This window comes from Halichoerus grypus, chromosome 3 (assembly GCF_964656455.1).
Source record: "Halichoerus grypus chromosome 3, mHalGry1.hap1.1, whole genome shotgun sequence".
Taxonomy (NCBI): Eukaryota; Metazoa; Chordata; class Mammalia; order Carnivora; family Phocidae; genus Halichoerus; species Halichoerus grypus.
In genome coordinates this window covers 45,891,182-45,918,490 of record NC_135714.1, presented here as the reverse complement: position 1 = coordinate 45,918,490, position 27,309 = coordinate 45,891,182, and the positions used below count along the sequence as shown (strand labels likewise).

Below are 27,309 nucleotides of genomic sequence, written 5' to 3'. Positions count from 1 at the left end.
TTGAATTTAAATTAAAAACAACAACAACAAAAATAGAATGTAGCTTATGATTCTCTGGGTATCTCTCAAGATGTAAGTGATTTAGTTTTTTGATTTTTAAATACTGAAATAATCTTTTATACCAACAAAAATACCAGTATTTTGTTAGGTATAACTAGCATAGTATATCTGAAAAGCTGTATTGCTAATAAATCAGCCTTGTTTACAAGAAAAAGGAAAGCTATGGCATACATGCCAGGGAGGAGGGAGAATATACTTATTTAATTCTCAAAAACATTTTTGGTGAAGCTAAATTGAGGAATGACAAAAGATAGAACATGGAAGGATCCTGGGAAGTGGGTAAGGTGTCAGGAACGTGAGGAGTAAAGGAGGGACCTCAGAGTTGATTATTCCATCATGGGACATATTTGCCTAAATTTAAAGATAAACAATTTACTGGAAAGATGTAGGAAACAGAACGCCACAATGACCACTGGTGCATGTTCGTTCAGACTCCGAGATCTCTGAGAAAACTCGAGATTGCAGGGTTAAAAATAACCCGAAAGGATCAGAGTGAAATGCCCTTGGGATGTGTGTGGTCTGTTCTAAAATACACAGCAGAAGATGTTTTGTAGATAGGAAGCCAGCTGTAAACAGCACACTGTGCACTCCTTTCTTTGTTCTCTTATCCTGTGTTAAGGTCCGAGTACAATGGTGTTTACAATTAATTGATCACAGCCAGTTACAGATTTCTTTACTCCTTCTCCACTCCCACTGCTTCACTTAACTAACCCTGTGTACGTGGAAGAATGTGCCTTACTAAGCCCCTACTGTAAATCATTATAGACCTATGTCATTGTAGAAGGTATATTAGACTATGGAAAATAAACCTCGGTGCCTCGCGCTGTTTGCTCAGGGTCCCCTGTGCCTCGCTATACTGTCGTCTCTTTTTCTCAGTTCCTTCGCCACCCCAGGTCCCCAACTCTCAGAGGTCGACAAGTGGCACCCGAACAGGGACCTGAAGCCCCCGTCAAGGAGTGATCGGCCAGCAATAGGAACCCTACAGAAGGTGGTAAGTAGGAAAGTTTATTACAGGGTTATGGGGCAATCAAATTCAAAAGCATCAGGTTTTGTTGCATTAATACATCATTTTCTTAAAGAATATGGAGCTAAAGTTACTAAGCAGCGCATAGAAAAATGTTTGGAAACAGTAGTTGAATATAATCCTTGGTTTCTGGAAGAAGGCTCCTTAGATGAGGAGACTTGGGTCCGAGTGAAAAATAATGTCTTGAAGGCTATGAGGCAGAGTGAAACGATTCCCCTTGATTTCTGGCCCATTTGGGCTTTAGTACGAGTGGTGATCAATACTATGGAAACTGGGGATAAGTTATCCCCAGCTGAGGTTGCTAAAGAAACTACCAACTCTTTACACACATATGAATTAGACGATGAGACTTTAGAAAAGGCTAAGACTGAAAGTAAAAAAATTTTCGCAGCTTCACAGTCCCGGCCGTCACCCACGGCCCCTCCGCTTTTAACAGAGGACCGCACTGAAGATGATCAACCTCCCTCCACAGTAGATTTACTTCCTCTTAAACGATCCTCCCTAGCTCTCTCGCCTCTTGAGAAGGAACTCCGACGGCAAGGGGCTAATGATCTATTTATGGCTTTCCCCATAGACTGAACACAAGCTGCTGGTCCCGTCTATGAGGGATTAGATTTAAATGCTTTAAGGGAACTAAAGAAGGCTTGCCACTCGTATGGACCCACAGCACCTTACACTATAGAGATTTTGAAAGCTTGGGCAAATTCTGGGGAGTGGATCCCTCATGATTGGCATATGGTTGCATGGGCTTGCCTTAAGCCACAGGATTTATTACAATGGAAAATGTCATTATCGGATGCTGCCTATATGAAAGTCCGGGCGAATCGGGCTAACCCAGCCATGCATCATATTTCTTTTGAAATGCTCACTGGCTCTGGCGCCTTTTCAGATGTTCGAGAGCAGTTGGTTAACACCCCACCTGCAGCCACAGCGCAGGTATCTGAAATCGCCCTCGCAGCTTGGAGAAAGTTAACCCCTTCAGGGGAAGTGGGGCAAAGTTATATAAAAATCGTGCAAGGCCTTACAGAAGCATATACTGATTTTATTTCTCAGCTCAAAATGGCTATTGACCGCCAAGTCGATAGTAAACCTGCTAAAGAGCACTTGCTAAACAGCTTGCTTTTGAAAATGCTAATGAGGACTACCAAGCGGCCATCCGGCCACATAGAGAAACAGGAAACATTCTCGATTATCTTTGTCTATGTAGAAATATTGGCACTTTTATACATCAAACCCGGATAGCCTCCCTTCAGCTCATGGCCCTACAAAAACAACAGGATATAAAATGTTATAATTGTGGAAAAATAGGACATGTCAAGAAAGAATGCCGTAAAGCCCCCCAACCTAGAGCCAATTCTCCTTTTAATACCGCCCCTAGCCTCTGCCCTCGTTGTGGCAAAGGCAAACATTGGGCCAAGGAATGCAAATCCAAATTTGACAGGCAAGGTAACCCACTCCCATTAAGGTCGGGAAACGGGATGCAGGGCCACCCCGGGGCCCCGAACAACAACGGGGCATTCAATATGTCGCCTCTCCAGCAGCAACTTCCTGCTGCGCACATAAACTCTCCGTGTTATCACTCAGTCCCGCCACTCAGGGAAGTGCCGCAGTAGATTTAACCACTCCTTTTACAGTAAATCTTCACCCTGGTCTCAGGCCTCAAAAAATACCCACGGGTTATTAGGGACCTTTACCAAGAGGAACCGTGGGTCTTGTGCTAGGAAGATCTAGCCTAAATCTTAAGGGAATCCAGGTGATGACTGGAGTAATAGATTCTGACTATGAGGGAGAAATAATGATGGTCGCACAGACTCGGGTTCCTTGGACCTTTAAGGGAGGAGATAGAATTGCTCAGTTATTATTATTGCCCTATGTACAAATTGGTCAGTCCCAACAGATCAGACGAGGAGGATTTGGTAGTACTGATCTTCTCATGGTTAAATGGGCTTCATTATTGACTCAGACTAATCGTCCTTCTATTACTCTTAAAGTTCGAGGAAGGACTTTCTCAGGTCTAGTAGACTCTGGAGCCGATATTTCAGTAATAGCCTCCCAGCATTGGCCTAATACCTGGCCCACGCAGCAACCTCTAGTTCGGTAAAAGGAATAGGTTTTGTGACGGCAGAAGAAATTCGACAAAGTAGTGTGCCACTTAAATGTGAGGGACCAGACAGATTAGAAGGAGTTATCCAGCCTTTCATCTTAAAAACCCCCATTAATCTATGGGGAAGGGATCTCTTGCAACAATGGGGAGCCGAGCTAATCATCCCCCCCAAGTCAACCAGCTAATCAAATCATGACAAAGATGGGCTATAAGCCAGGACAGGGCTTAGGCAGACAACATCAAGGAATAAAGGAGCCTATCATTGCCCAAGGACAAACTCATAGGGCTGGACTGGGTTACCCTTTTTTCTAGGGGCCATTGAGGAAAAGAGGCCTGCCCCTATTAAAATAACATGGAAAACTTCTTCCCCAGTTTGGACTCCTCAGTGGCCCCTTCTGATAGAAAAACTGCAGGCCTTAGAGCAAATTGTTCAAGAGCAATTGCAGGCAGGACATATCGAGCCTTCACAGTCTCCTTGGAACTCTCCTGTTTCTGTTATCAGAAAGAAATCAGGTAAGTGGAGGCTCTTAATAGACCTTTGGAATGTTAATCCCATCATGGGGCCTCTGGGTGCCTTGCAGCCTGGGTTACCCACTCCTACAGCCATTCCCAAACAACGGCCATTGATAATAATAGATCGTAAGGATTGTTTCTATACCATAGCCATTCACCCTGGGGATAAGGAAAAATTTGCCTTTTCTATTCCCAGCACTAACAATAAGGAACAAATGAGACGATATCAATGGACAGTTTTGCCACAAGGCATGACTAATTCTCCTACCATGTGTCAGTATTATGTTGGCCATGTCCTCAGACCTGTAAGAGATCATTATCCTCAATCCTATATCATTCATTATATGGATGATATTTTGCTAGCGTCACAAACTGAAACCGAATTACAAGATGTGTATCAGGCCACTTCCCAACATTTGACTTTCGCCGGTCTCTTAATAGCCCTGGAGAAAATCCAAACAACTACTCTGGCTTCTTATCTAGGTACTGTGGTAGATAGAACCACAGTGAAACCTCAAACAATGCAAATTCGTAGGGATACCCTCCTTACACTTAACGATTTTCAGAAACACCTAGGAGACATTAACTGGATTCGCCTTCTCCTAGGGATTCCAACTTAAAAATTACAAAATTTATTTAACACTTTACAAGGTGATTCTGCTTTAGATAGTCCTCGCACTCTATCCTCAGAGGCAGAGGCCGAACTGCAGTTTGTTGAGGAGCGATTAAAAACTGCCTTTGCTTCCAGGTATGATGATTCTCTCCCCCTGCTGCTTCTTATTTTCCCTACCCCTCATTCCCCGACTGGTGTCATAGCACAAGAAGACAGACCTCTCGAATGGGTGACTTTACATACAAAAACTTCTCGAACTGTTAACTCTATATCTATCTCTTGTCACTTCACTCATTCTCCAAGGACGAAAGCATTCTATTCAAATTCTTGGTTTTGACCCAGCGCTCATTGTTTCTATCTCTTCTACATCTTTCAAGGAAGTCTTTCCCTTCTCTACTGATCTGCAAATATCTCTTGCTGATTATACTGGGCGCATAGGTTGCCACTATCCGTCAGGTAAACTATGGGACTTCCTGAAGTGCAAAGCCTGGGTTATAAATCGCGTAGTTCGTAACACCCCAGTCCCCTCAGCTCCTACATACTTTATTGATGACTCTTCCTGCGGGCGCGCTGGAGTCTGGGGCCCTGCTATTCAGCGCTCCATAAAAACCCCTTACACTTCTGCTCAACAGGTCGAACTTGCAGCTTTATTGTTCTTATTGCAGAATGTTCATTATCCTATGAATGTCGTATCTGATTCTGCTTACGTAGTTGGCACTGTTGTGCCTTTGGAAACAGCTCTTATTTCCACAACTCATTCTATCATTAACCCTTTGCTTCAGGAATTACAATTAGAAATTCAATCTCGAACTCTCCCTTTGTTCATTACTCATATCCGCTCTCATTCTAACCTCCCTGGACCTCTTACACAGGGAAATCAGTCTGCTGATTTATTGGCTATTCCTATTTTTGAAACTCCACAAGTAGAACACGCCCATCTTCATACCAACGCCAACCGCCTTCATTCACACTATAAAATATCCTTGCGCTCTGCCCGGCGAATAGTCTCTTCCTGTCCTATTTGTCGACCTCTACATTTAACTGAGCATCCTGCGGGTATCAATCCCAGAGGCACAGCTCCTGACTGTATTTGGCAAATGGATGTTACTCATTTTCCCCCTTTTGGACGCCTCTCGTATATTCATGTCACAATAGACACCTTTTCAAGATTTCTTCATGCTACTCCTTTGACGGGGAAAAAGGCTGGGCATGTCATTTCTCATTTGCTTGAATGTTTTGCTATTATGGGGTTACCTACTTGTATCAAGACAGACAATGGCCCAGCATATACTAGCAAAAAAGTACGAGAATTCCTTGCAGAATGGCAAATACAGCATATCACAGGTATTCCGTATAATCCTCAAGTACAGGCTGTAGTAGAAAGGGCGCATGCCACCATTAAAAAACAACTCCGTAAAACTATGTCTAAAAAGAAAGGGGGAATCTCCCCCCGAGACGTCAGGGCACAAACCTTATTTATTTTAAATTTTTTAAATTTACCCCAAGGAGAACCATATACTAGAGCTGACAAATATTTCTCACCAGCCTCAATCTCAACTCAGGACGCACCGGTGTGGATAAAAAATGAGGAAAATAATTGGTTGCCCGGGAAATTAATTACCCGAGGCCCTGGTTATGCTTGTGTCATTCCAGATGGATCCAGTGGAGCAATTTGGATACCTCTTCGGAAAGTCCGGCCCAGGACCGGCGATAAAGACAACAGAAGAGGTCTCTCAGCTGCTGCAGGGATTGACTACCCAGCCCCCTGTCTGAGAGATGGCAACACTCTCCTTGAAGAGACCTTGAAAACGAAAATTGCCCTTGACGACACCCCCAACTTGGGGGCAACTGAAGACCCTCACTCAGAGGGCGGAGCGAGTCCTGGAGACGACCAGATCTACCAAAACCCCTGAACATTTGTTCCCGGCTATGTTAGCGGTGGTGACATGTACCTCTGCGGTAGGTGAAAAACACGCCTACTGGGCATACAAACCGCATCCTCCCTTGTCGCGTCTAGTCGAATGGACAGAATATGGACCTACTGTTTTTACAAATGACTCTACTCGTCTCCCAGCACCTTGGTCCTCTGTACCCCCATCTAAACCAGAAGAAGAAGGGACTCTTACAAGTATCTCTTTGGGATTTGAAACATTACCCTTATGCTTGGGACAGAAAAAAATATGTCTCCCCCTGCACGGACAAACTTGGGCCCATATCCTTCCCCTGACCAAATCATACAGAACCTTGATGGGAATAATGACCGCTTTATCATTTAATTTTAGTGAGGTCAGCACAACTAACACACTGGGAAAATCTGATGAACCTGTCCGTACTACAATCTCCTATAAACATTATGTTTTTGAGCCTATATACTGGTCCCACTGCAGGGGACCCCATGGAAAAATCCTTATGTTAAATAATAGAATGGTGGTAGATTGGGGCCCACATGGGAAGTTTTTAAATAACTGTTCTGAGGATGTGAATAGCACCATATGTGATTACATTACACCCATAGTTTTAGTAGCTCACTTTTCGCAATTTTAATGTTGCCTTATATTTCTCATAGGATACAGTACTTTCAAAAAACGAGTGAATGCCCAAAACCTCCATCACAGAGTGCTTATGGCAGCAGCTGTTTTGAAAAAAGAAATGGGGAGCTGTAGGAAACAACGCCACAATGACCACTGGTGCATGTTCGTTCAGACTCCGAGATCTCTGAGAAAACTCAAGATTGCAGGGTTAAAAATAACCCGAAAGGATCAGAGTGAAATGCCCTTGGGATGTGTGTGGTCTGTTCTAAAGTACACAGCAGAAGATGTTTTGTAGATAGGAAGCCAGCTGTAAACAGCACACTGTGCACTCCTTTCTTTGTTCTCTTATCCTGTGTTAAGGTCCGAGTACAGTGGTGTTTACAATTAATTGATCACAGCCAGTTACAGATTTCTTTACTCCTTCTCCACTCCCACTGCTTCACTTAACTAACCCTGTGTACGTGGAAGAATGTGCCTTACTAAGCCCCTGCTGTAAATCATTATAGACCTATGTCATTGTAGAAGGTATATTAGACTATGGAAAATAAACCTCGGTGCCTCGCGCTGTTTGCTCGGGGTCCCCTGTGTCTCGCTATACTGTCGTCTCTTTTTCTCAGTTCCTTCACTGCCCCAGGTCCCCGATTCTCAGAGGTCGACAGAAAGATGTCTAAGAAATACACAATTTTATTAAAATTTGACTCACTCCCAAAATTACACCTACTCTGTATTATAATTTTTTGACTGCTAAAAGTAAACTACAATAGGAAAAATGAAGTCAATTTAAGCTACTGCTCTTGTCAATAGGACAACCCCCCACAATTCTGCAGTTAGCAAGCTATTATAGGCATTCATATTTTATATTAGTAATTACAGTATAATTCATGTTAATTCTAAAGCATGTTATGCTGATAATACCAGCAACTTGTGTCACTGTTACATGGGAGAAGACTTTTGCTAATTATTTAATAATTCACTAACTGCAAAAAATAAAGGTTAGGATTCAAAGCTCCAAGTCTAGGAACATTTTAGAAAATCTCATCCACTTTTGAATTAATCTGTGAAAACCTTAGCAATGTCGCTATGCTAATGAACAAATGCACACAGACAGTGGTTAATTTAAACTCAAAGAGATTATCCATGACTTAAAAACTCCTGTGACACATGTGAACTGAGATATCAAATTCTAGACACCCTTAATATAGTAGATACTCAGGGGTCCCACACAGGTCCCCTTACTAGAGCTAAAGCAGGCATCCCCCATCTGCTGTGTGCTGGGTGTTTATGGTACACAGCTGCCCCTTCTCCAGAGAATTCCTAATGGCTGAACAGGAGCCACCTTGCCCTGTAGAAAAAGCACATTGCTCCTCATCCCCATCCTGCACTTGTAGCTGGGAGCCAGGACTGGTCATGACAGACAAGGCTATAAAAATGGCTCCTCCCTTTGCCTCCTGGAGTGATTCTCAGGTGCAATTGGTGTTCCAGAGCTCCCATGCAATCAGGCTAAGGTTAAATTCACATTCTTGCTTAGAAGCTTCCCCTAATCTTACTTTGCTTACTTCAGTTGCTTTCTCCTAAAGGATATCCTCAATCACTCACACTTGAATCTCATCTCAGGCTTTCTTGCTAGGGAATCAGACCTAAGATAATTCATATCCCTGATGAAAGGTGATAGAAGAAATCTTACATTTTTGAAAACCTACGAAGTCCTATTCTGTACAAGTGGCACTGTTATTATTCTCATTTCATATTGAAGAAAACAATCGGAATCCAAATCCCATACTATATCCACTGACTCATGTGATTTAATAGAAAAACTTCAAAATGCCAAATTTGCTAAATTTCATTACATAAAATATCTCTCTAAATCTTCTTTGATTATGACACCAAAGTTACTCAGAAAAGCAAACAGGGAACAAATAAATAGTGTTGCAGCACAGAAGGTGAGACTAAGTGAGACTGATCTGTCACTATTTCTATGACTGTGAGTAAGTTAATTAACTTTTCTGTGTCTTAGTTTCCACATTTGTAAAACAGGGATAATTATAGTATCTTCCTCGGATTTATTTTTAAAATTTATGAGTCCATAAATGAGTCTATAAAACTGATGACCTTTTGGAAAAGTGTCACAAATCTGCTATATTTGGAGAGATAAAAGGCAGAAATTTTTTTCAAAAACACAGAAAATCAAAAGAATTATAAATTTGGTAACTGATGATTTCCTTGACTGTGAAAAACCCTAAAAGCCATTTTGTATTTTATTGCATGCGTTTGCTATATAAGGTCAGAAAGCTCTGGAATTTCCTCTCTGCATATCTAAAACCATTTTTATGTACTAAATATAGGGAGGCTTTACACTATTAACTCACACAGTTATTTAAAACAAGCAGGTTCCAAGGTTTGTTTGTTGTTGTTATTGTTGTTTCTCCATTTCACTTCCTGAATATCCAGGAAAAGATCTGAAACCAAAATAATTAAAAAAAAAAAATTTAAGGCAATTTGGTTAACAGAAAATCAATGCCCTAAGGGTCTTACTTAATTGTGAAATCTGATCCCATTTTAGATGAGTAAGAGATGAAAGGACCGAGCCAAATAGATAGGGTCATCAACATTTAGTTTAAATCACTATTCATCAAAATATTTCAAGAAATATAAAATAATCTAGTTTTTCTTCAGGAAAAAATCCCTACACGACATCCTTTCCTTTAATTGCTTCTAATAACATCTTCAGAACAAGATGTTTTGTCTTCCTCTACATTTCATTCAAAACTATGTATTCAAAAGGATATAAAGTTTGAGCAAAAATGTGTAACTCAGATCAGGAATTTCCTAAATTATTATCTTCTTGGGAAATACTGCATATTAATTGTATCCAACAGCAATTTTTAAGAACTGAAGGATCTCATGCTTCTAGAAACTGGATGTTTCTTTCACTCATTCCTTAATCAGGTATTTATGTAATTACTTCACTCAGCCAGGCTGTCATAGATTCAGCAGGTATTGACTGAGAATCTTCTAAGTGTATGGTACTTCCCTAGATATTGATATAGTGACAGACAAGGCTCTTGTTTCTTGGAGCTTACATCCCTAGTGTGGAAAATTTATATTGAACTAATAAATGATCAAACAAGATAATTATAGTTTGTGATCATTTCAATAAAGGGAATGAACTGTGTGTTGTTTTAGAAGAAACTGGAAGGTCTGGGCAGTTCTGAAAAGCAGCTTTAAAGAGCTACAGTTGGAAGACTGAAAATAAGCCAGTCAGGAAGAGTTGGGAGAAGAGCTTCTGAGCAGAAGAGCAGGTGCAAAGGCTCTGAGTACAAGACTTGGAATGTTCATGGAGGTGACAGAAGATTATCACCACTCTTAAAGCACAAGTAAGTGGCAAAACATAAAGCAGGACTTAGGTCATGCTGGTTCATGTAGTCTGATAAGGGATTTTAATTTTATTGAAAGAACAACTGGCAACCACTGAGGTTTTAAGTAGGGAGTGATATGATTTAATTAAAAATTAAATTTAAAAATTGACTCATTTGCATCTAAAATGGATTGGAAAATAATAAAATAAACTAAGGAAGATAAGTAGGAGGCTAGGAAAGAAATCTAGGCAAGAGATGATGGCAGCTTGAAAGTATAGTGGAAAAGGTGGAGAGAAGTAAACAGAAGCAAGATATTTTGGCAGCTAAATTGAAAGGCTTGTTGACATTTCAAATGTGGGTAGGGAGATGAGATAAGCAGAGGAATTAACTAGATTTTTAACTTAAGAGTTGATGGTAGTGAAGCCACTGAAATGGTGAAGATTAAGGAAGGTAGAGGCATGCAGAGAAAAGAATAGAGAACCTCATTTTGGTCATACTAAATTTGAGATGGTTCCTACTTGACACCCAAGTGTCAAGTGATAACAAGTAGGCATTTGGAAATAAAAATATGACTATCGGGAGATAAACCAGGTGAAGATACAGAATTGGAAGACATCAGTATATAGATAGATTTTCAAGCCATGGCAAAGAACAAGATCATCTAAGAAAAGGAATGTAAATATATGTATAAAAGAAGGCAAGTGAAGACTGTGTTTCAGGGAGGAATGGTCAACTTTGAATGCTTTTAGATGAACTCCAGTTAGAGAGGGATAAGGATGTGGAGGTGTCCATTATATATGGAAAATAGGAATGTTTGGTTCTCCCTGACAGGAACAGATTGAGAAAAATACAGGAATGAAAACCAAGAAGGGTTGGAGTAAGAACAAATGAGAATTGAAGCAGTAGAGACATATCAGTGTAAATAACATATCTGAACAATTTTGCTGGGAAAAGATGCAGAAAAAAAGGTTTGTGATTAAAGGGAAATATAGAGCGAATTAATGATTTTTCTTAAGATGGGAAATACTGGTATATATTATAGGCTGGTAAAAATGAAGGAGTGGAGAGAAAGAGACTATTGATTCAGGAGAAAAATACTGGAAATTAAGAAAGAGCACAGTCTTTAAAAAGAAGTCAGTGGAAGCATGAGAAACAAAAAGATTTGGATTTCACCTGAACAGAGTCATTTCTTCCATTTGAACAGCAAAGAACACAGAAAACAAGCACAGGTAGAGGCTTTGACTTTAGGTTTGACTAATGGAGATGAGGAAGGTTACGGCTAGTGGCTGGAAGTCAGGAAATTTAGGAGGAGGAAAGCCTTGATAAGGAATGATGCTTTTTTGAAAAAGTTAGGGTTGGTTAGAGAATGAGATAAACAGTGGTGATAAAATGATCACAAGAGAAGTTAGTGGCCCAGCTAATGTAAAATACGTATAACTGGCCTTATTACTTCATTTCTGGTATTTGTCAAAAAGGGCAACCCTAAAGATAATGTGAAAGAACAAGAAATATTTCAAGGATGCTTAGAATAGAAAATGAAGGCTCTGGACTACTTTTAAAAGGTCTAAAATTTTAATTTATTATGATGCACTCTTAATCTTTTTGTTTTAATGGAGAAAGCACCTTTCCTCAAAATCTCCATAGAACACACTCTTCAAAATTTTTGAAATTCTGGTAAGCCTACCAGCTGAACTCTTTATTGCATGTGTTTCCTTTTGGTTGAAGACAAAAAAAATTTCAAAAATTAATATTTTACCAATATGTCAGTTCCATTGTAGTTAGTACAAATAAGATAATTTGTTTTTTTATATTTTTGTAAAACATAATACACATTCAGGAAAAAAGCTAAAATTTAAATATACAACTGGATGAATTATTGTAATATGAATATCTATATAGCCAACACTAGAGCAAGAGAGAAAAAATATTGCCAAGCCCCCAAATGCTTCTTCCAGATGACAACACCCTTCTTCCTTCCCAAAATTAACCTGACTTTATAGTTTTATTCTTTAGTGGTATATAAGCTATGTGGTTTCCTCTGACTGTTTTGAACTTTATATGAATGGAATCATAAAGTATGTGTTCTTTTATACCTGAATTATTTTGCTCAAACCTATGTTCTTAATACCCATCCTTGTTTGTTTTGTGTATCTATATAGCTAACTCATTTTCATAGCTATGAGGTACTCTAAATCTATACATCTTCTTATCTAACCATTCCACCATAATAATTTCCAGTTTGGGGCTACTATAGAAAAGAAAATGCTACGAACATTCTTGACCACACATTCTGGTGAAACTAAGCACTCATTTTAGTAGTACATAAAATAAGTGAAACTGCTAATCAAAGGGTTTCAATATCTTTAGTAGATAACATCAAACTGATTTCAATGTAATTGACTTACATTTCCACCAGCTTTTTAATCAGAAATCCTATTGTTCAACACTTGATATTCTTGCCAACACCTGATAATATCTAGCATTTTTATTTTAACCAAATCTGTTGTGTGTGTAATAGTATCTCATTGTTTTAACTTGTATTTCCCTGATTACTACTGAAGTGTGGGACGAGTCGGGTGAGAAAAGGGAGATTGCTACTGGGATCTGGTTGCCAGAAGACAGAGATGCTATCAGAGATGCTGCTAAAAAATCCCATAATGTACAGACAGCCCCTACAATTATCTGGTCCCAAATGTCAATAGTGCTGAGGTTGAGAAACTCTGACTTAGAGAACATCCTAAAATTTCTGAACTATTAGAATCTGATCCTAAAATTTCTACGCTACTAGAAGCTGTACACATGGATGACACTGAGTTTGTGCTATTTTGGTTTAGAAAGAAAATTCATTGATCAAAGAACATGAAATGTCAGAGCTGGCAGGAATTTTGGAAATCATCTAATTCAGCCTTCTTATTTGATGGTTGAGGAAAGATGAAGCTTAAAAATGATAAGTTTTTTGCCCACTTAGATATTGGCTTCCTTCCTTATAATAATGCCTTCCATTTCTAGAGCTACATTAACATCTTGCGTCACTACAGTTGAATTTACTAGATAGCTTTCTGTTTCAGAAAAAGAAAAATGCTTCTTTTCTACATAATAAAATTCTCATTGGAAATCAAGACAAAATAAATACTTAATTGGTCTTTAGTAAATGTTGCTGATGATTATGAAAATGAACCATCACCACTGAGTAAAACAAATCCACTTGCATTCTTATTCACCAGATTTGATGTGAAGTGTAAAGAAACAGACTAAAACAAACTTTGACCTCAATTACGCACAAATGGATAATCAAGCTTCATTTGGGACTGCAAAAACATATTAACCTCCAGTTTAGACTTAATCACCTGTGTTCTTTCTCAGTATTCTCAAAAGGATCTCAAATTTTATTTCTAATTTTATTTCTAGAATACATATAAACTAGTTTAATATTTATTAGAAATATAAAGTAAAATGATATCAAAAAGTCCATACGTCAACTATTTTTACATAACTGCTGGTAACCTCAAATGGAAACCCTTTTGGGAAGAATTCCCACATCATTCAAGGCATTTTAGGTTTTTTAGAAGTTTTCTGTTTTAGAAGTTTTCTGTTTCCAAGAGGTCCATCTGCATTAATGGCTTTTATGTGGTAATTTAAACTGCCATTAAAACTCAGAATGGAATGATAGGGTTCCGTTTGACCCTGGATAAAACACATTCTTCCATTCTGACCTTGTTTTTGCAACTTTTCAGTAAAGCCTGACTGAATCATAAGCTTCTGACCCAGCTCAAAGATGCCCTTGAATCCTGATATTTTTAGGAAACATTTTATATAGCAATATGTCCTTTAAATGTTATTTTCTAAAAGGGAGAAATCAACGTGACCTCCAAAATATTTTGTTAACGGTTAAATCAAAATTATATATATTTGAAATGAGCTGACCTATATTCACTTGATTTTTCTACATGACACTAGCCCTAGATGCAGAAATCTGTTTGAAAGTGCTTATCTAGTTTAAATTTATACTAACTACAACCCACCCTAAGGGTTTGTTTATTTTAATCAGTGTGATCAGTAGCCCTTTCTTGCTGTCTGTCCAGAGAGCAGCTTGTAGTTATTACTTCCACCACTGAGATCTGACACTGTATATCGTCTAAATGGGACAGATGGAGCTTGTCTAAGGTTGTGTTTCACCAGCCATATCCTTGGCAGGTGTCCCATAGACATCAGAGTAAGGCAGACTGATGCCCGATCTGTTATTTATTAAAAAAAAAAAAAAAAAAAAAAGATTTAATATTAAATTACAAAATGCTATTGACACAATTATAGGAGAGAAATTAATAGTGTCAGATTCAGTAATATGAAAGTTTCTCTGACATCATAAAGCCATCATCAACCACTTTATTCATGCATCAGTATCTCACAAGCAAAAAAATATGAGAGTGAGGCCCTTACTCTTATTAAGTAACAAAACACTGGAGAAGCTAACTGTGGTAGTGTTTTTGCCCTGACTCTTTGAAGAGCAAGTCAGGCTTGAAAATGATGACTTCACTGCTGATGAGACAACTTTCAGTAAGTGGATCCACTGGTTCTTGAGTATTAAATCTCACAGACTGACTGAGAGCTAGAGATGAATAGTGACAATGGCCACACTATTCTACTGAGATGTTTTATTAGCTCTAGTTTTCTGCTTCTAATTTTCCATGGAAGGATGTGTTTTCAACTTCAATGTGGAAACTAAAAGGTCAGAGGAATTTCCAGACAAAGATTAAATTACTACGAATATTGTGCAAAACAATGGATCCCGGTATGGGAAGGATATAAAAGCAAACTTTAGCCCTCTGAAGGTCTTTACATCACCCCCGCACCCCCAGTTTATTATGTTTGCCATCGGATATACTTTTTCATCTCCAAAAATCCCATGTTATTAATTTGCTGCCTCATTCAATTTGGCACTTAACTCAGGTTCTGTTTAGTGCAGTCCTGATGTTTTCTAGGAATGTATCTTTTGTCTCTTTAAAGAGTAGTAAATCCCTTTGAGGTAAATACTCTATTTAATACTATGTGATCTCCTCTACACCACCAAGCAGAGAAATATAGGTATTTAAAAATACCTATAAAACCAATGAAAACTGAATGATTGAATTGCTTAAAAGCAGTGCTTAAGCAAATGTTTAAAACCATCAACATATTAATAGATTTTAGTGCTATTAGGTAAAATGAAAAACCAAGATATAGAAAAGCTCATATTTCTCCCACAGCCTCCTCTTTTTTTCCCTTCTGTTATACTATATATTGAGAAACAAATACCAAAAGAGTTCCGAAAAGAAGGGTAAGTGAGACCAAAATAAAAATAGAAAATACTAATATAGTGTGACATACATGCATAGGTAATGGTTTATACCAGCTACAAGAGTGGCGTGAAGGAGGCAGTGATCAGTTTTCTCAGATAAATCCAAGAGGAAGTACTTGATCTGGATCTTGAGGCAAGAGTAGAAATTCAGTCACTATGTGGAAGAATCTAAGTGTGGTAACTATTTCCTGGCTCTGCATGCTGCCATAGATATTAAGATAGAGAGGCATTAATGATTACTGCAAATTCATGAGAATTTTTAAGAATCAAACATTAAGGGCGCCTGGGTGGCTCAGTTGGTTAAGCGTCTGCCTTCAGCTCAGGTCACGATCCCAGGGTCCTGGGATCAAGTCCCACATCGGGCTCCCTGCTCGGTGGAGAGCCTGCTTCTCCCTCTCCCTCTGCCTGCCTCTCTGCCTACTTGTGCTCTCTCTCTATCTCTGTCAAATAAATAAATAAAATCTTTAAAAAAAAAAGAGTCAAACATTAATTGAACCCATAAGGAAGTATAGAATGTAAATAAATTTAGAGGTACAAAGTAGACATGACTTTATGTAATAAACTTATTTACAAATGAAGTGAATTGTGGCTAGTGTTCTTAAAGTGAAGAAAGGCTACTCAAAAGAGCACATACGGCACTGTCTAATATCTTGACTCCAATTTGCATCTATCATCAAACAAGCATAGGTCCCCAAATACTAACCTTAATACATTCATTTTATTGTTACATGTTTTGAACTATCTGGCATTAATCATGTTACACAGATGGAATCAATGAAAATATTTTACTAAAATATATTTGTACTATTTATTGAATTCACCAAGATACTGATCTACTGAAAAATTCGAAGTCAAGCAGATAAAATAGCTTATCAATATACCAATATCTGCTAAAAGAATCTATCTCTAGTATTGAGTCATATCATGCAAGAACAATTTTCAGAAACATTCTCATTCAGTAAGGAAGCACCTAAGAAGCTTAAATTGGAATCCATTTCTAGACAAACATAGTTGAGTTTATGTGAACTGCAGTGAATCAACAATAGCAAAAAATATATATAATCCACCAAAGATTTATTGGCATAATCTCCTATGGTACATCTGGTGCCTTTAGATAGCTAATAGAACCGATTTACCAGGAATGACATGTCAAAGCCTTAAGAGAAAATGACTCCTGCCAGATGCCACCTATAATCACTTTCTGCTGGTTCTAATATCTGTCTCTCTCTGGATGGCCTCAATCCATTCTGGCAGACACAACACAGAGAACAATGTCAGTAGACATTAGAAATGAATGGGAAGTGTAAATGAAAAGACTGCTGTGGAGTAGGTCACATTGCAAACTCAATACACAGAGGCTTAAAAACAGCAACAATTTGGTTCCATTTCATTTAAATGTCATCGAAACTGTTTTAAGTATTTCCTAGTAAGAATGACTTTTTAATAAGAGATTTTTAAATCCCACCTTCAGGCTTAGAGTTTGTGGCCTTCAGAGCTAAGGAGATGCTTTGTCCTTGCCTTTTATCCCTCTTATTCTTTTATTATTACAACAAGACTTACTGTATTCTGTGCCTATTATGTGCTTACCATTATACTAGCGCATTTGAGGGATACACAGATGAAGATACTGACCTCATGGAGCTTGACTTAAATTAACACAAATGCACCCACAGGAATGGAAAGAATGCTACTAGTCACCAGTCACAGGAAATTCTTTCTGGAAAAAGTTCAAGTTGTATACAAGGACAGTGAGAACGCCCTGGCCAAGCCTTCATTTCTTGGTATCTATTCAATTTTCTTCAAATGCTCTAATTTCTGACTTCTATGGCTATTTTCCTAATATACTTCGAAAAACTCTTTGAAATAATTCCATCAGCAATGAGTATATTTTCTCCAAATTAAAAGGACAATAAATCCCAGACCCTGGAGATTTTTCTGTATTTGAGTGTGTTGTCTTAATCATGATGTTTTTGCTTTCCTCTAGACACTGTTTCTCAGGTTTATTTTTTGACAACTACCCTGATAAAATTCATTAGAGTATAAAGTTCCAAATGTAATATTTTGAAGGAATTTATTAAGCAAGATATAATTAAACCTCAAAGGAGAAAAAATCTTTTACATTTATGACAAAGGCTCTTTTATCTTTTTTATACTTTATTCATTCATTAGCCCCCAATCATATCAATGTGTGTTGAAAGATTAGCCCGTGGGACAAGAAACACTATTTCATTCCTGTGCTGTTCAGCATCTAGATGACACTTGGCACTCCACACGAACCAAATGGTCTACTTTAGTAAGCCTTTAAAAAAACAAAGACATCATATGTACTCCACTAGGTTAAACTATATTCTCTTCAGATTCAGTTGCAACAATACTGGGGCCTGTTGAATCAATGAGACGTTCTCTTCCTGACAGCAAAATTCTCAAGTTGAACATTGTTTGGCTTTACAATAAAGATTTATTAAGTAGTAGCAAAAGATTCTATTATAAGGAGGGCAATCCAAGAGCTAGGTAGTTCTCAAAATGACTAATTTATAGAATGATAATGACTCAATTTTTCTTTCTCATGTGAGTTCAGAAGCAGAGTGCTTTTATAAGTACTAACAAGGGCCTCATATTTCAGTCTTTCAGAGGCATACATCTCAGTTCTTTGCCTTTATAATCCTTCTCATGACCATTCTGCTGACTAGGATGAGAGTCAAGAAAAAAAAAAAAAATACACCACCTTACTCTCACCATAAATACTCTGTTTTTTATTTGATTATTATTTTAATTTTAATGCTCCCTCTTTCATGGTCACCCAATGTACACAAATCATTAGCTGAGCTTCCTATCTTCCAGGTCTTTGTCTCAGGAGTGAGCACAGAATCCCAAAGCAGGACACAAATGCCAAGCCCAACGCGTCTGTCAGTGTGAATTGTGGGGATAAGCTGAGGTCAGACATAGAGCTGACTGTCCTGAGAGAGGAACATATGACAAGTATTGTAAGAATATGCTCATCTGCATCTGAGATACTTCTCTTCACAAGCATGCCCATAATTTTACAATGTTTCTTAAATCTAAGATTGCATACATCAAAATGATTTTAGTAACATAATGCTTAGGCAGGGCCTTTCTGGAAAAGAACTTTACCATTAGTAGTGCCTGTTAGTGATTTATATTATTTGAGTTTTATATAATAGATATAAATAAAACACAAATACCATTGCATGTGACAGTTTTAGTTTTGAATTCATTGTGGGATGGTTCAAAAGAGCAGGCCTGACTAGTTCCAGGTTCTTCACTTAGTAGTTATAAAAACCTTAAGGAAATCACCATGTAGTCCCTACCTAAAGTGATGTTGAAGAATAAATGAGAGAACATACATGAAACCCTTAGCACTGTGCTTAAATAGATTCACAAAATAGTAGAATGTGTGTGCTTACGTATATATTTGCAGGTATGTACCTGCACATCGATCAGGGGGCAGCATCTTCACCTGAAAAAAATACCATATTTTTAAACCTGAAAGAAGAAAGTAATGCAAGCAGTCTCCAACTCACTAATTGGATATGTTCTATAAATTGGTTGTTATATTAGAAACAACAAATAACAACAAACTTAGTGGCTTTAAATAATATAAATCCATTGCCTTATAGTTCTAGAGGTCAAAAGTCTGAAATGGGTATCAGTGAGCTAAAATCAGGGTGTGGGCAGAGTTGTGCTCTTTTCTGAAGGCTCTAGGAGAGAATTTGTTTCCTTTTCCAGCTTCTAGATGTCACCCACATGCCTTAGCTCCTGGGTCTCTTCATCTACCTTCACAACAGGAACATCGCATCTTTTTTGACACTCTTGCATTATCACATTTCCCTCTGACCACAGTTTCTGACTTGGCTGGGAAAGGTTTTTTTGCTTTCAGAGATTCATGATTAGATTAGGCCCACCTGGATCATACAAGATCCTCTCCCTATCTCCATCTCCTTCACCTTAACCACAACTGCTGAGTCCCTTTTGCCATGTAAGGTAATGTATTTATAGATTCTGAGGATTAGGCTGTGGACATCTTTGGGAGGTCATTCTGCCCAAATAGTTCTGAGTGATATCTGATTAAAATCCATGTGAAATAGTTACACAAGCTAGCTATGTCCACAGATTAATTTACAAAATGTTTAAATCATAATGTATCTCAACTATAAAAATGCACCAAATGAACAAATAGGGAAAATATAGTGCCAAAAGAGGTTTGCTGAATTTACCTTTAAGAATTTCTGCAAAATTCACCAACTTTAAATCCTTGAGCTGAACGATTAGGATTGGGGTGAAGAGAATAGAGCAAGTATGGGATTTAGGTATTAAGGCATAAAGAGTTGTGATGATTAATTTTATGTATCAACTTGACTAGGTTAAAGGATGCCCAGATAGCTGATAAAATATTATTTCTGAGTGTGTCTGTGAGGGTGTTTCTAGAAGAGATTGGCTTTTTTTTTTTAAGATTTTATTTATTTATTTGAGAGAGAGTGAGAAAGAGAGAACACAAGAGTGGGAAGAGTCAGAGGGAGAAGCAGACTCTCCGCTGAGCAGGGAGCCCCACACAGGGCTAGTTCCTGGGACTCTGGAATCATGACTCCAGCCGAAGGCAGATGCTCAATGGACTGAGCCACAGAGGCGCCCCAGAGATTGGCATTTGAATTAGCAGACTAAGTAATCCCTTGAGGGCCTGAATAGATAAAAAGGCAGAAGAAAGATGAATTCTCTCTCTCTCTTCTTGAGCCAAGACATCCATATTCTCCTGCCCTTGGACATCAGAGTTCCTAGTTCTCCAAACTTCAGACTCTAGAACCTACACAAGCAGCCCCCACTGGTTCTCAAGCCTTGAACTCAGACTGAACTGTATCACCAGCTTTCCTAGTTCTCCAGATTGCAGATGGCAGACTGTGGGACTTCTCAGCCTCCATTATCTTGTGAGACAATGCCTATAATAAATTATCTCTTTTATCTCTATATATCCTATTGATTGTTTCTCTGGAGAGCCCTGACTAATATAGGAGCTTCAATCCTTGCCTATGGTGACCTTGTCATTATCCCATGATAAGTCTCCCTCTGCCTCAGTAGATGGCAGGACAACATGCTTCCATTTCCTCTGCCACCTTCTGCTTTCTGCCAAAATCTTCCCTTTTACCCCTCCAGCTTAAGCCCAGAATATTAACTCACAGCCCATCCCTGCAGCTCCTGTACTTGAAATTCACTCTGAGTTGTCATTACGAGGAGAAAAGAGAAAACTCAAGATTCAAAAGCCTTCTCAGCATGCCTCCTCCTTTGCTCTCTTCTCATCTTGTTTTTATTTCCTTCCATTACTCCTGCCTTCAGTAAACACATCCTTTTCCCGAGGGAAATTTAAGAATCAGGACCTTGGGTGGATGAGTTTTCCTAGGCAGTGAAGTTCAAGGAGAATAGAGGGGATTCAGTGGGATGGAGACTAGTGGTGTCAATGAGCTATGCAGCATTGCTGATGATATCTTGGTGATCAGTCTTGCATAAAAAATGATCATAAATCTGGTATAAACTTTGAAATAACAGACAGTATGTGTATCATTTTTACAGACAATACAGGCTAGAAAAAAAATAACCTATATTTCATCAACAGAGTATTTAAAGTATGAACATCTTAAAAGAGTCTACCTTTTCCCATACTAGGTAATACAAGACCTCTGGCTTCTTGTCAACAGTAGTTTCTGAGATTCTGCAAGCTACGTCACACAGTTGCTGATCATAAGCCCTCTCTACCACAAAAGCATCAGTCCTGATATCTCCATCTTGTTCCTGTGCCCTCCACTGCCCTGAAGCAGGGCAAAGGTACCTTCATGCTACCTTGAGCATCCACCCTTGAACCATCCTCTGACTCTAATGTCTTCCCATAAAGCACTTCTAATCTCCCACTGCTCCTGCTCCTGCTATTCCTACAGCAGACCCTCAAATTCCTGAAGTAGCCCTCTTTCTCTGATGCAGAGAAGCCTCACTGAATCCTCATAAAATGAAAAGAAAAAGTTTTTAAAAAGTTTCTATCTTACCTTGACTCACATATCATTACCCAGCGCAGGGGTTCTTTTGCCAAAAGCAGCTCAATTTTCCCTGGTGATAAGGCCTTTCAGCTCCCACTTAAAGCAGTTCTCTCCACAGGGTTAGAATCTGGGGATGAACATCTCAGTTGAGCTCCCAAATGTCCCCTCCTTGGATACTTGTAAGCCTTTCTTTCGAATATCCTCATGTAAATTTGATTCTGGGTGAAACATGTCTGAATATGTTGGGAACAGCTCAGAGGAAAGCTAAAACTCCCATCACACAAAGAAAATATCAGGTAAAAAATGAAAAAGAACACATTGGAAGTGTCTCCTGGCTTTATTGGAAGTGGATGTGTTACAACACTAAATAATACAAAGTGGCATCATATGTGGGATGGTGGTGATGTCTTTGGTGGTGATAAGAGTTGGGTGATGTTTATCACCAGTTGGATTCCCATTTTGTTGTGACTTGTCACTATAATAATTTGGTTAATTTGAAACATGAAGGTTCTTCGAGCATTGTGGTTACATTCTAATTCTTTTTATAGGCTATAATGTAATCCTCCTGCTAATTGACTGCATTCACTTACACTCACTTAAATAAATGTGTACCAGTAACAACAATAGGAAGCACATACTCTCGAGACCCTTAGGAATCAAAAATGAAAAAGACTTACAATCCCTGCCATCAATAAGATCATCATTTTGTAACGAACCATATTCATAAAACATACTAAAGTTGAACTACTTTAAAGATGTCAGTGTTTAATTATATTAACAAATAGAATTTGAAATTGAAAAACATTTTACAAATGTGTTGTAGATTAATAAAATGAACTTTTCAAGCAATTAATGTGGATGAATATTCTTTTTAAAGAGAAGTAAAAGTAACAGAAGTAGATAAAGTTTAGCCAGAAACTTACTTGAAACTCTTGAAGACAAGTACAGATTCATGTATAAGTTTACGTGTGCTTACAAGTGCAGGCGTGGTTTCCAAAGCAAGCCTGCATACAAGCACCTCGATTGGCTTACAAAAGGATCCAGCTGTGTAGTGGAGAATTCACTTTATGCCACAGAGAGGTCTGACATTTGCCTTGGGCTACTACTGAGAGGTGATCTCTAGGCCCCTGGAATGTCTTGCCTGATAAGAATATTTCTGTCCGCCCGGTTGCTTTCACTGCTTAGGCAGTCTTACAATGTGAGTTATGATAGGAGTTTTGGAATATGCCATTTCAGTTGTGATCTCCAGAGGAACTGGAGACTAAGCCTCCAGGAGGGGCTGGAAACTAAAGGTCATCCACATGAGCAGCATGTGATAGAACCCCAATAGGAATTCAGGACATCAGAGGCTTAGGTAAGCTTCCCTAGTTCACAGTACTGAGTATTATAGCCAGGAGGAGGTAATATATCCAGGAATCCACAGGGAGGGCAACCAGAAGTTCTATATGTCCTTTCTAGACTTCACCCTATGTATTTCTTCCTTTTGTCAGTTCTGATTTGTATCTTTACTATAATAAAACTTCAACTGTAAGCTTAGCCCTTTCCTGAGTTCTGTGTATCATTGCAGCAAATTATCAAAACTGATATGGTAGCAGGAACTCACAAATTTATAGCCAGCTGGTCAGAAGTTAGGGTGGCCTGTGGACCCATGAACTTGGGGCCACTGTCCATAGTGGGGCCAGTCTTGCGGAAGACTGTGCCCTTAACCTGTGAGGTGTGGCCCAGCTCTAATAGTTGGTTTCAGAAGTCATTGTTATCTGCAATTTTTTTCTTTATGATCCATAAACAAGATAAAGGGCAAATAGGAACTGGGTAGAACAATATGTCATTCCAATTTTCATAAGAATTACTGTGAGTTAAGAGGAGAAAATTAGTCCCTCAATTATGATTGTGACTTCTCATTGATTGTAAGGTACTCCAGCCAATTAAGATTAAGATGTGAGGGGAGAAACTCCAGTTCCTTATTAAATTCTTTAATAGACCTCCAATAAGCCAATCTGAAGTGTGAGGACTAGAGTAATCAGCAAGGTGAGGCACTCTTATTCAGTATTACTTCACCAAGGCCAATTACAGTACTACACATAGCAGGTTACTGCACTGGAAGAAAATTTTCTAAATTATTTTATTTCCTCATTAGCATCTAAACAATCAAGCCTGAGAGATCTATGCACATGGAGTTCTCTCTAAAGAAATCTCCCAAGGTTACTCAGCCATAAAAAAAGAATGATATCTTGCTGTTTGCAATAACATAGATGGACCTAGAGGGTATTATGCTAACTGAAATGAGTCAGTCAGAGAAAGTCAAATACTGTGTGATTCACTTATATGGGGAATCTAAAAACAAAACAAATGAATGAACAAAATGAAATAGAAAGAGGTTCATAAATATAGAGAACAAACTGATGGTTGCCAGAAGGGAGGGGACATTGAGATGGGCAAAATAGGTGAAGGCAATTAAGAGGTTAAAAAAGAAAGAAATTTCCCAAGGTAGAGAAACTCTTTTGACCTGTCTATTTCAAGCTTTGGATTTACAGGGAGAAAAAAAAAAAAAGAAACAGGGCTTAAACAGTTATTCATATGTATCCCAACATTGCCATTTCAAGACTGGCTAAGTGATTAGTTAAGTTATATTGGAGAAGTGTGGATAATGCAAGAGCAAAGATAATGCATTCTTTTGCCGTCCTCACCTCATCTCTATCTACTTTCTCCCCCATATATCCTCAAAGATATTATATTTCAGATTGCCTCCTCACCTAGATAGAGTACAGACCTATCAATTTAGTTATTGTAGTCTGGTCATTGAATCCAGATTGACAGTCTGAATTTTTACCTTCCTATGTCACCATTCTGGTTATATGAGTAGAGGAGACCCAGAAATAGTGGAGAAACCAGATGGAGGACTTACTAGAAGAGCAGGTGGCTGTGTATTAAGAGCTACAGAGCAGATCACCCACATCAGGACTGAATGAAGTTCACAGCCAGACACATTCAAGGAGTCTCCAAATCCTGCTGGAGACAAAATGAAACCTGCTGAGCCAGATAATGCCTCAGGATTATCATCAAGTCAAAAGATCTGACCAGGAGTAGGCTTCAGTTTCATGACCAGAAGACTGTCCAGACCAGAAGACTGTCCAGCCAAGAAATGTCTCCTGAAGATCAAAAGAATGAGGGGTCACTCTACCTAGTGACTCATCTCTTCCATGCTAAGATAATCCAAACTGCAAAAAGGACCTCCTTAATGACAGATGGTGTTGTAGAATGTCTACTTTTGAAGAACCTAATATTATCTGAAGATATTATTTAAAAGATTAAATTGGGCTAAGATTTAAATAAGACAGGAAATTTAAATTTTGCTTTCAGTGTCAATGAGTGAAAGAGGTTTAGAAAAGGAAGAACAATTATTCATATCCCAAATAAAGATATGATGTTTTTCTGCACAATCATATTGCAGATTGGGTTAAATTTTGCAACCCACTAAACAAATAAATGGTTAATTTTGCATCTCCAGCTGTCTTCAATATAAAGATCCATACTGAATACACACATATAAATTACTTGGAGAGGAAAAGATAGATAAATGATAGATAGATGATAGATAGATAGATGATGATGATAGATAGATGATAGATGATAGATAGATAGATAGATAGATAGATAGATAGATAGAAGAAAAGTAAAGACTGGTAAAAAATTGGGGCGCCTGGGTGGCTCAGTCGTTAAGCATCTGCCTTCGGCTCAGGTCATGATCCTGGGGTCCTGGAATGGAGCCCCGCATCGGGCTCCCTGCTCAGCGGGAAGCCTGCTTCTCCCTCTCCCACTCCCCCTGCTTGTGTTCCCTCTCTCGCTGTGTCTCTCTCTGTCAAATAAATAAAAAATAAAGACTTTAAAAAAAAAAAGAGAAGCATCTGCCTTTGGCTCAGGTGGTGATCTCAGAGTCAGGGGTCCTTGCTCAGTGGGGAGTCTGCTTCTCCCTCTCCCTCTGCCTGCCGCTCCCCCTGCTTGTGCTCTCTCTCTGTCAAATAAATAAATAAAATCTTAAAAAAAAAAAAAAAGAAAAGATTGGTAAAAAATTTATGAGGATTTCTCACCCTAACTAGTTTTAAAGACTAGTGAACTATTTGAGTCACCATAATGAACTTTTCTTTTTTTTTTTTAGTTTTTTTTTTTATTATGTTATGTTAACCACCATACATTAACCATTAGGTTTTGATGTAGTGTTCCATGATTCATTGTTTGCGTATAACACCCAGTGCTCCATGCAGTACGTGCCCTCTTTAATACCCATCACCAGGCTAACCCAATCCCCCTCCCCCCCTCCCCTCTAGAACCCTCAGTTTGTTTCTCAGAGTCCATAGTCTCTCATGGTTAGTCTCCCCCTCCGATTTCCCCCGCTTCCTTTTTCCCTTCCTGCTATCTTCTTCTTTTTTTTTTTTTTAACATATAATGTATTATTTGTTTCAGAGGTACAGGTCTGTGATTCAACAGTCTTACACAACTCACAGCGCTCATTTCTAATTGACAAGTGACATATACCCAGGCCAACAGAGTTTAACTGCAGCAAGCATAGCTTTGGTGCTGGCAAATGGATGCAAAACAGGACTTCAGATCTACTGAAAATGGGTAGGACCATCCTATCATACTAGAAACAGCTCATTATAACATCAAGAGGACAATAAACATAGGCAGACTTAACTGCAACCGGTAAATTATAGTTTGGATACTGTCTTACCCTCTCAATGCATGTACCAGTTAAACATTAATTTAATCTACCAAATGAACACTCTTGTATTCAAACACCCATTTTTCCTAGGAATATAAAGTCAGTCTTGGAAACCTAGTATTTGACCAAAAATAAACTACTGTTTATTTTCATAAAGTGAATTTTTGAATCACATATCATAGATAAAGGCAAACTGATTTCATGTCCTCAAGGTAAGTCCCACTGAACTCAACTATCAGATATCCCTCACGTTTAATTATATGATGTTTATAGTCTAGGAAAAACCTGAGGGAAGGTTTTAATATACTTGTGTCTTTGGTGTCTATAATAAAACTTATTATTTTTCATAGTCCCTGAACCATGGGGACAGTGGCTTTGTTAGCAACCAACTCATCTATGTATCAAAATCCACCTTACCTGATAAGCCCATAATGGACAGTTATTTATAGAAGTGGAAAATTCCTATATGCAGAATTTGTAAAAATAAGCACAGATGTAATCTGACCATTTCTATAGATTCAGAGTTCATGTATTAAAAAACTCAAACACTATCTAAAGAGAACACACCCAAACCAGACTCTGAGGTAGCTTTCAGGGAATAACATTTAGGAAAAAGCAAATGCCTCTGTCCAGTCATACTGGGATTATACCACAAGTAACTTGGTAGACATGCCTGATATTTACAAAATTGTTGAGTTGTGGATGCAATTTTTTTTTTTAAGTTTTGCTGATATTCTGTGAGCAGAATTTTGAAGTTAATCTGACACAAAAATAGAACAAAAACTGTGGTACTTTTACTGGGTAGAAACAAACATTTTCATTTTTATTGTGTCTCCATAAATACTCATTTTTTGGAGGGTAGAAGACTCAGAAATGTAGCTCTTAGAAATTGATTTCAAATTTTCTCCACTTGTGACCTAAAAATGCTCAGGACAAATTAAATAGAATTAAAGCTCTATTGCATTTCTCTTTCCTCTCACTTCAACTTCCCTAAGCTACCTATCTCAAACAGACA

General features: G+C 38.4%; 1 long non-coding RNA gene across 2 annotated transcripts; it reads left to right on the top strand.

Moving 5' to 3' along the window:
* Positions 1-463: 463 nt before the first annotated feature.
* LOC144381348 (uncharacterized) lies at positions 464-9,977 on the top strand. 2 transcript variants are annotated; one of them, XR_013446359.1, is made up of 3 exons: positions 465-1,051; positions 5,968-6,273; positions 6,881-9,977. It is a non-coding gene; the product is annotated as an uncharacterized LOC144381348 (long non-coding RNA). The 2 variants fall into 2 exon arrangements; XR_013446358.1 differs by having other exon boundaries at positions 464-1,051; positions 5,968-9,977.
* The last annotated feature ends 17,332 nt before the right edge of the window (positions 9,978-27,309 follow it).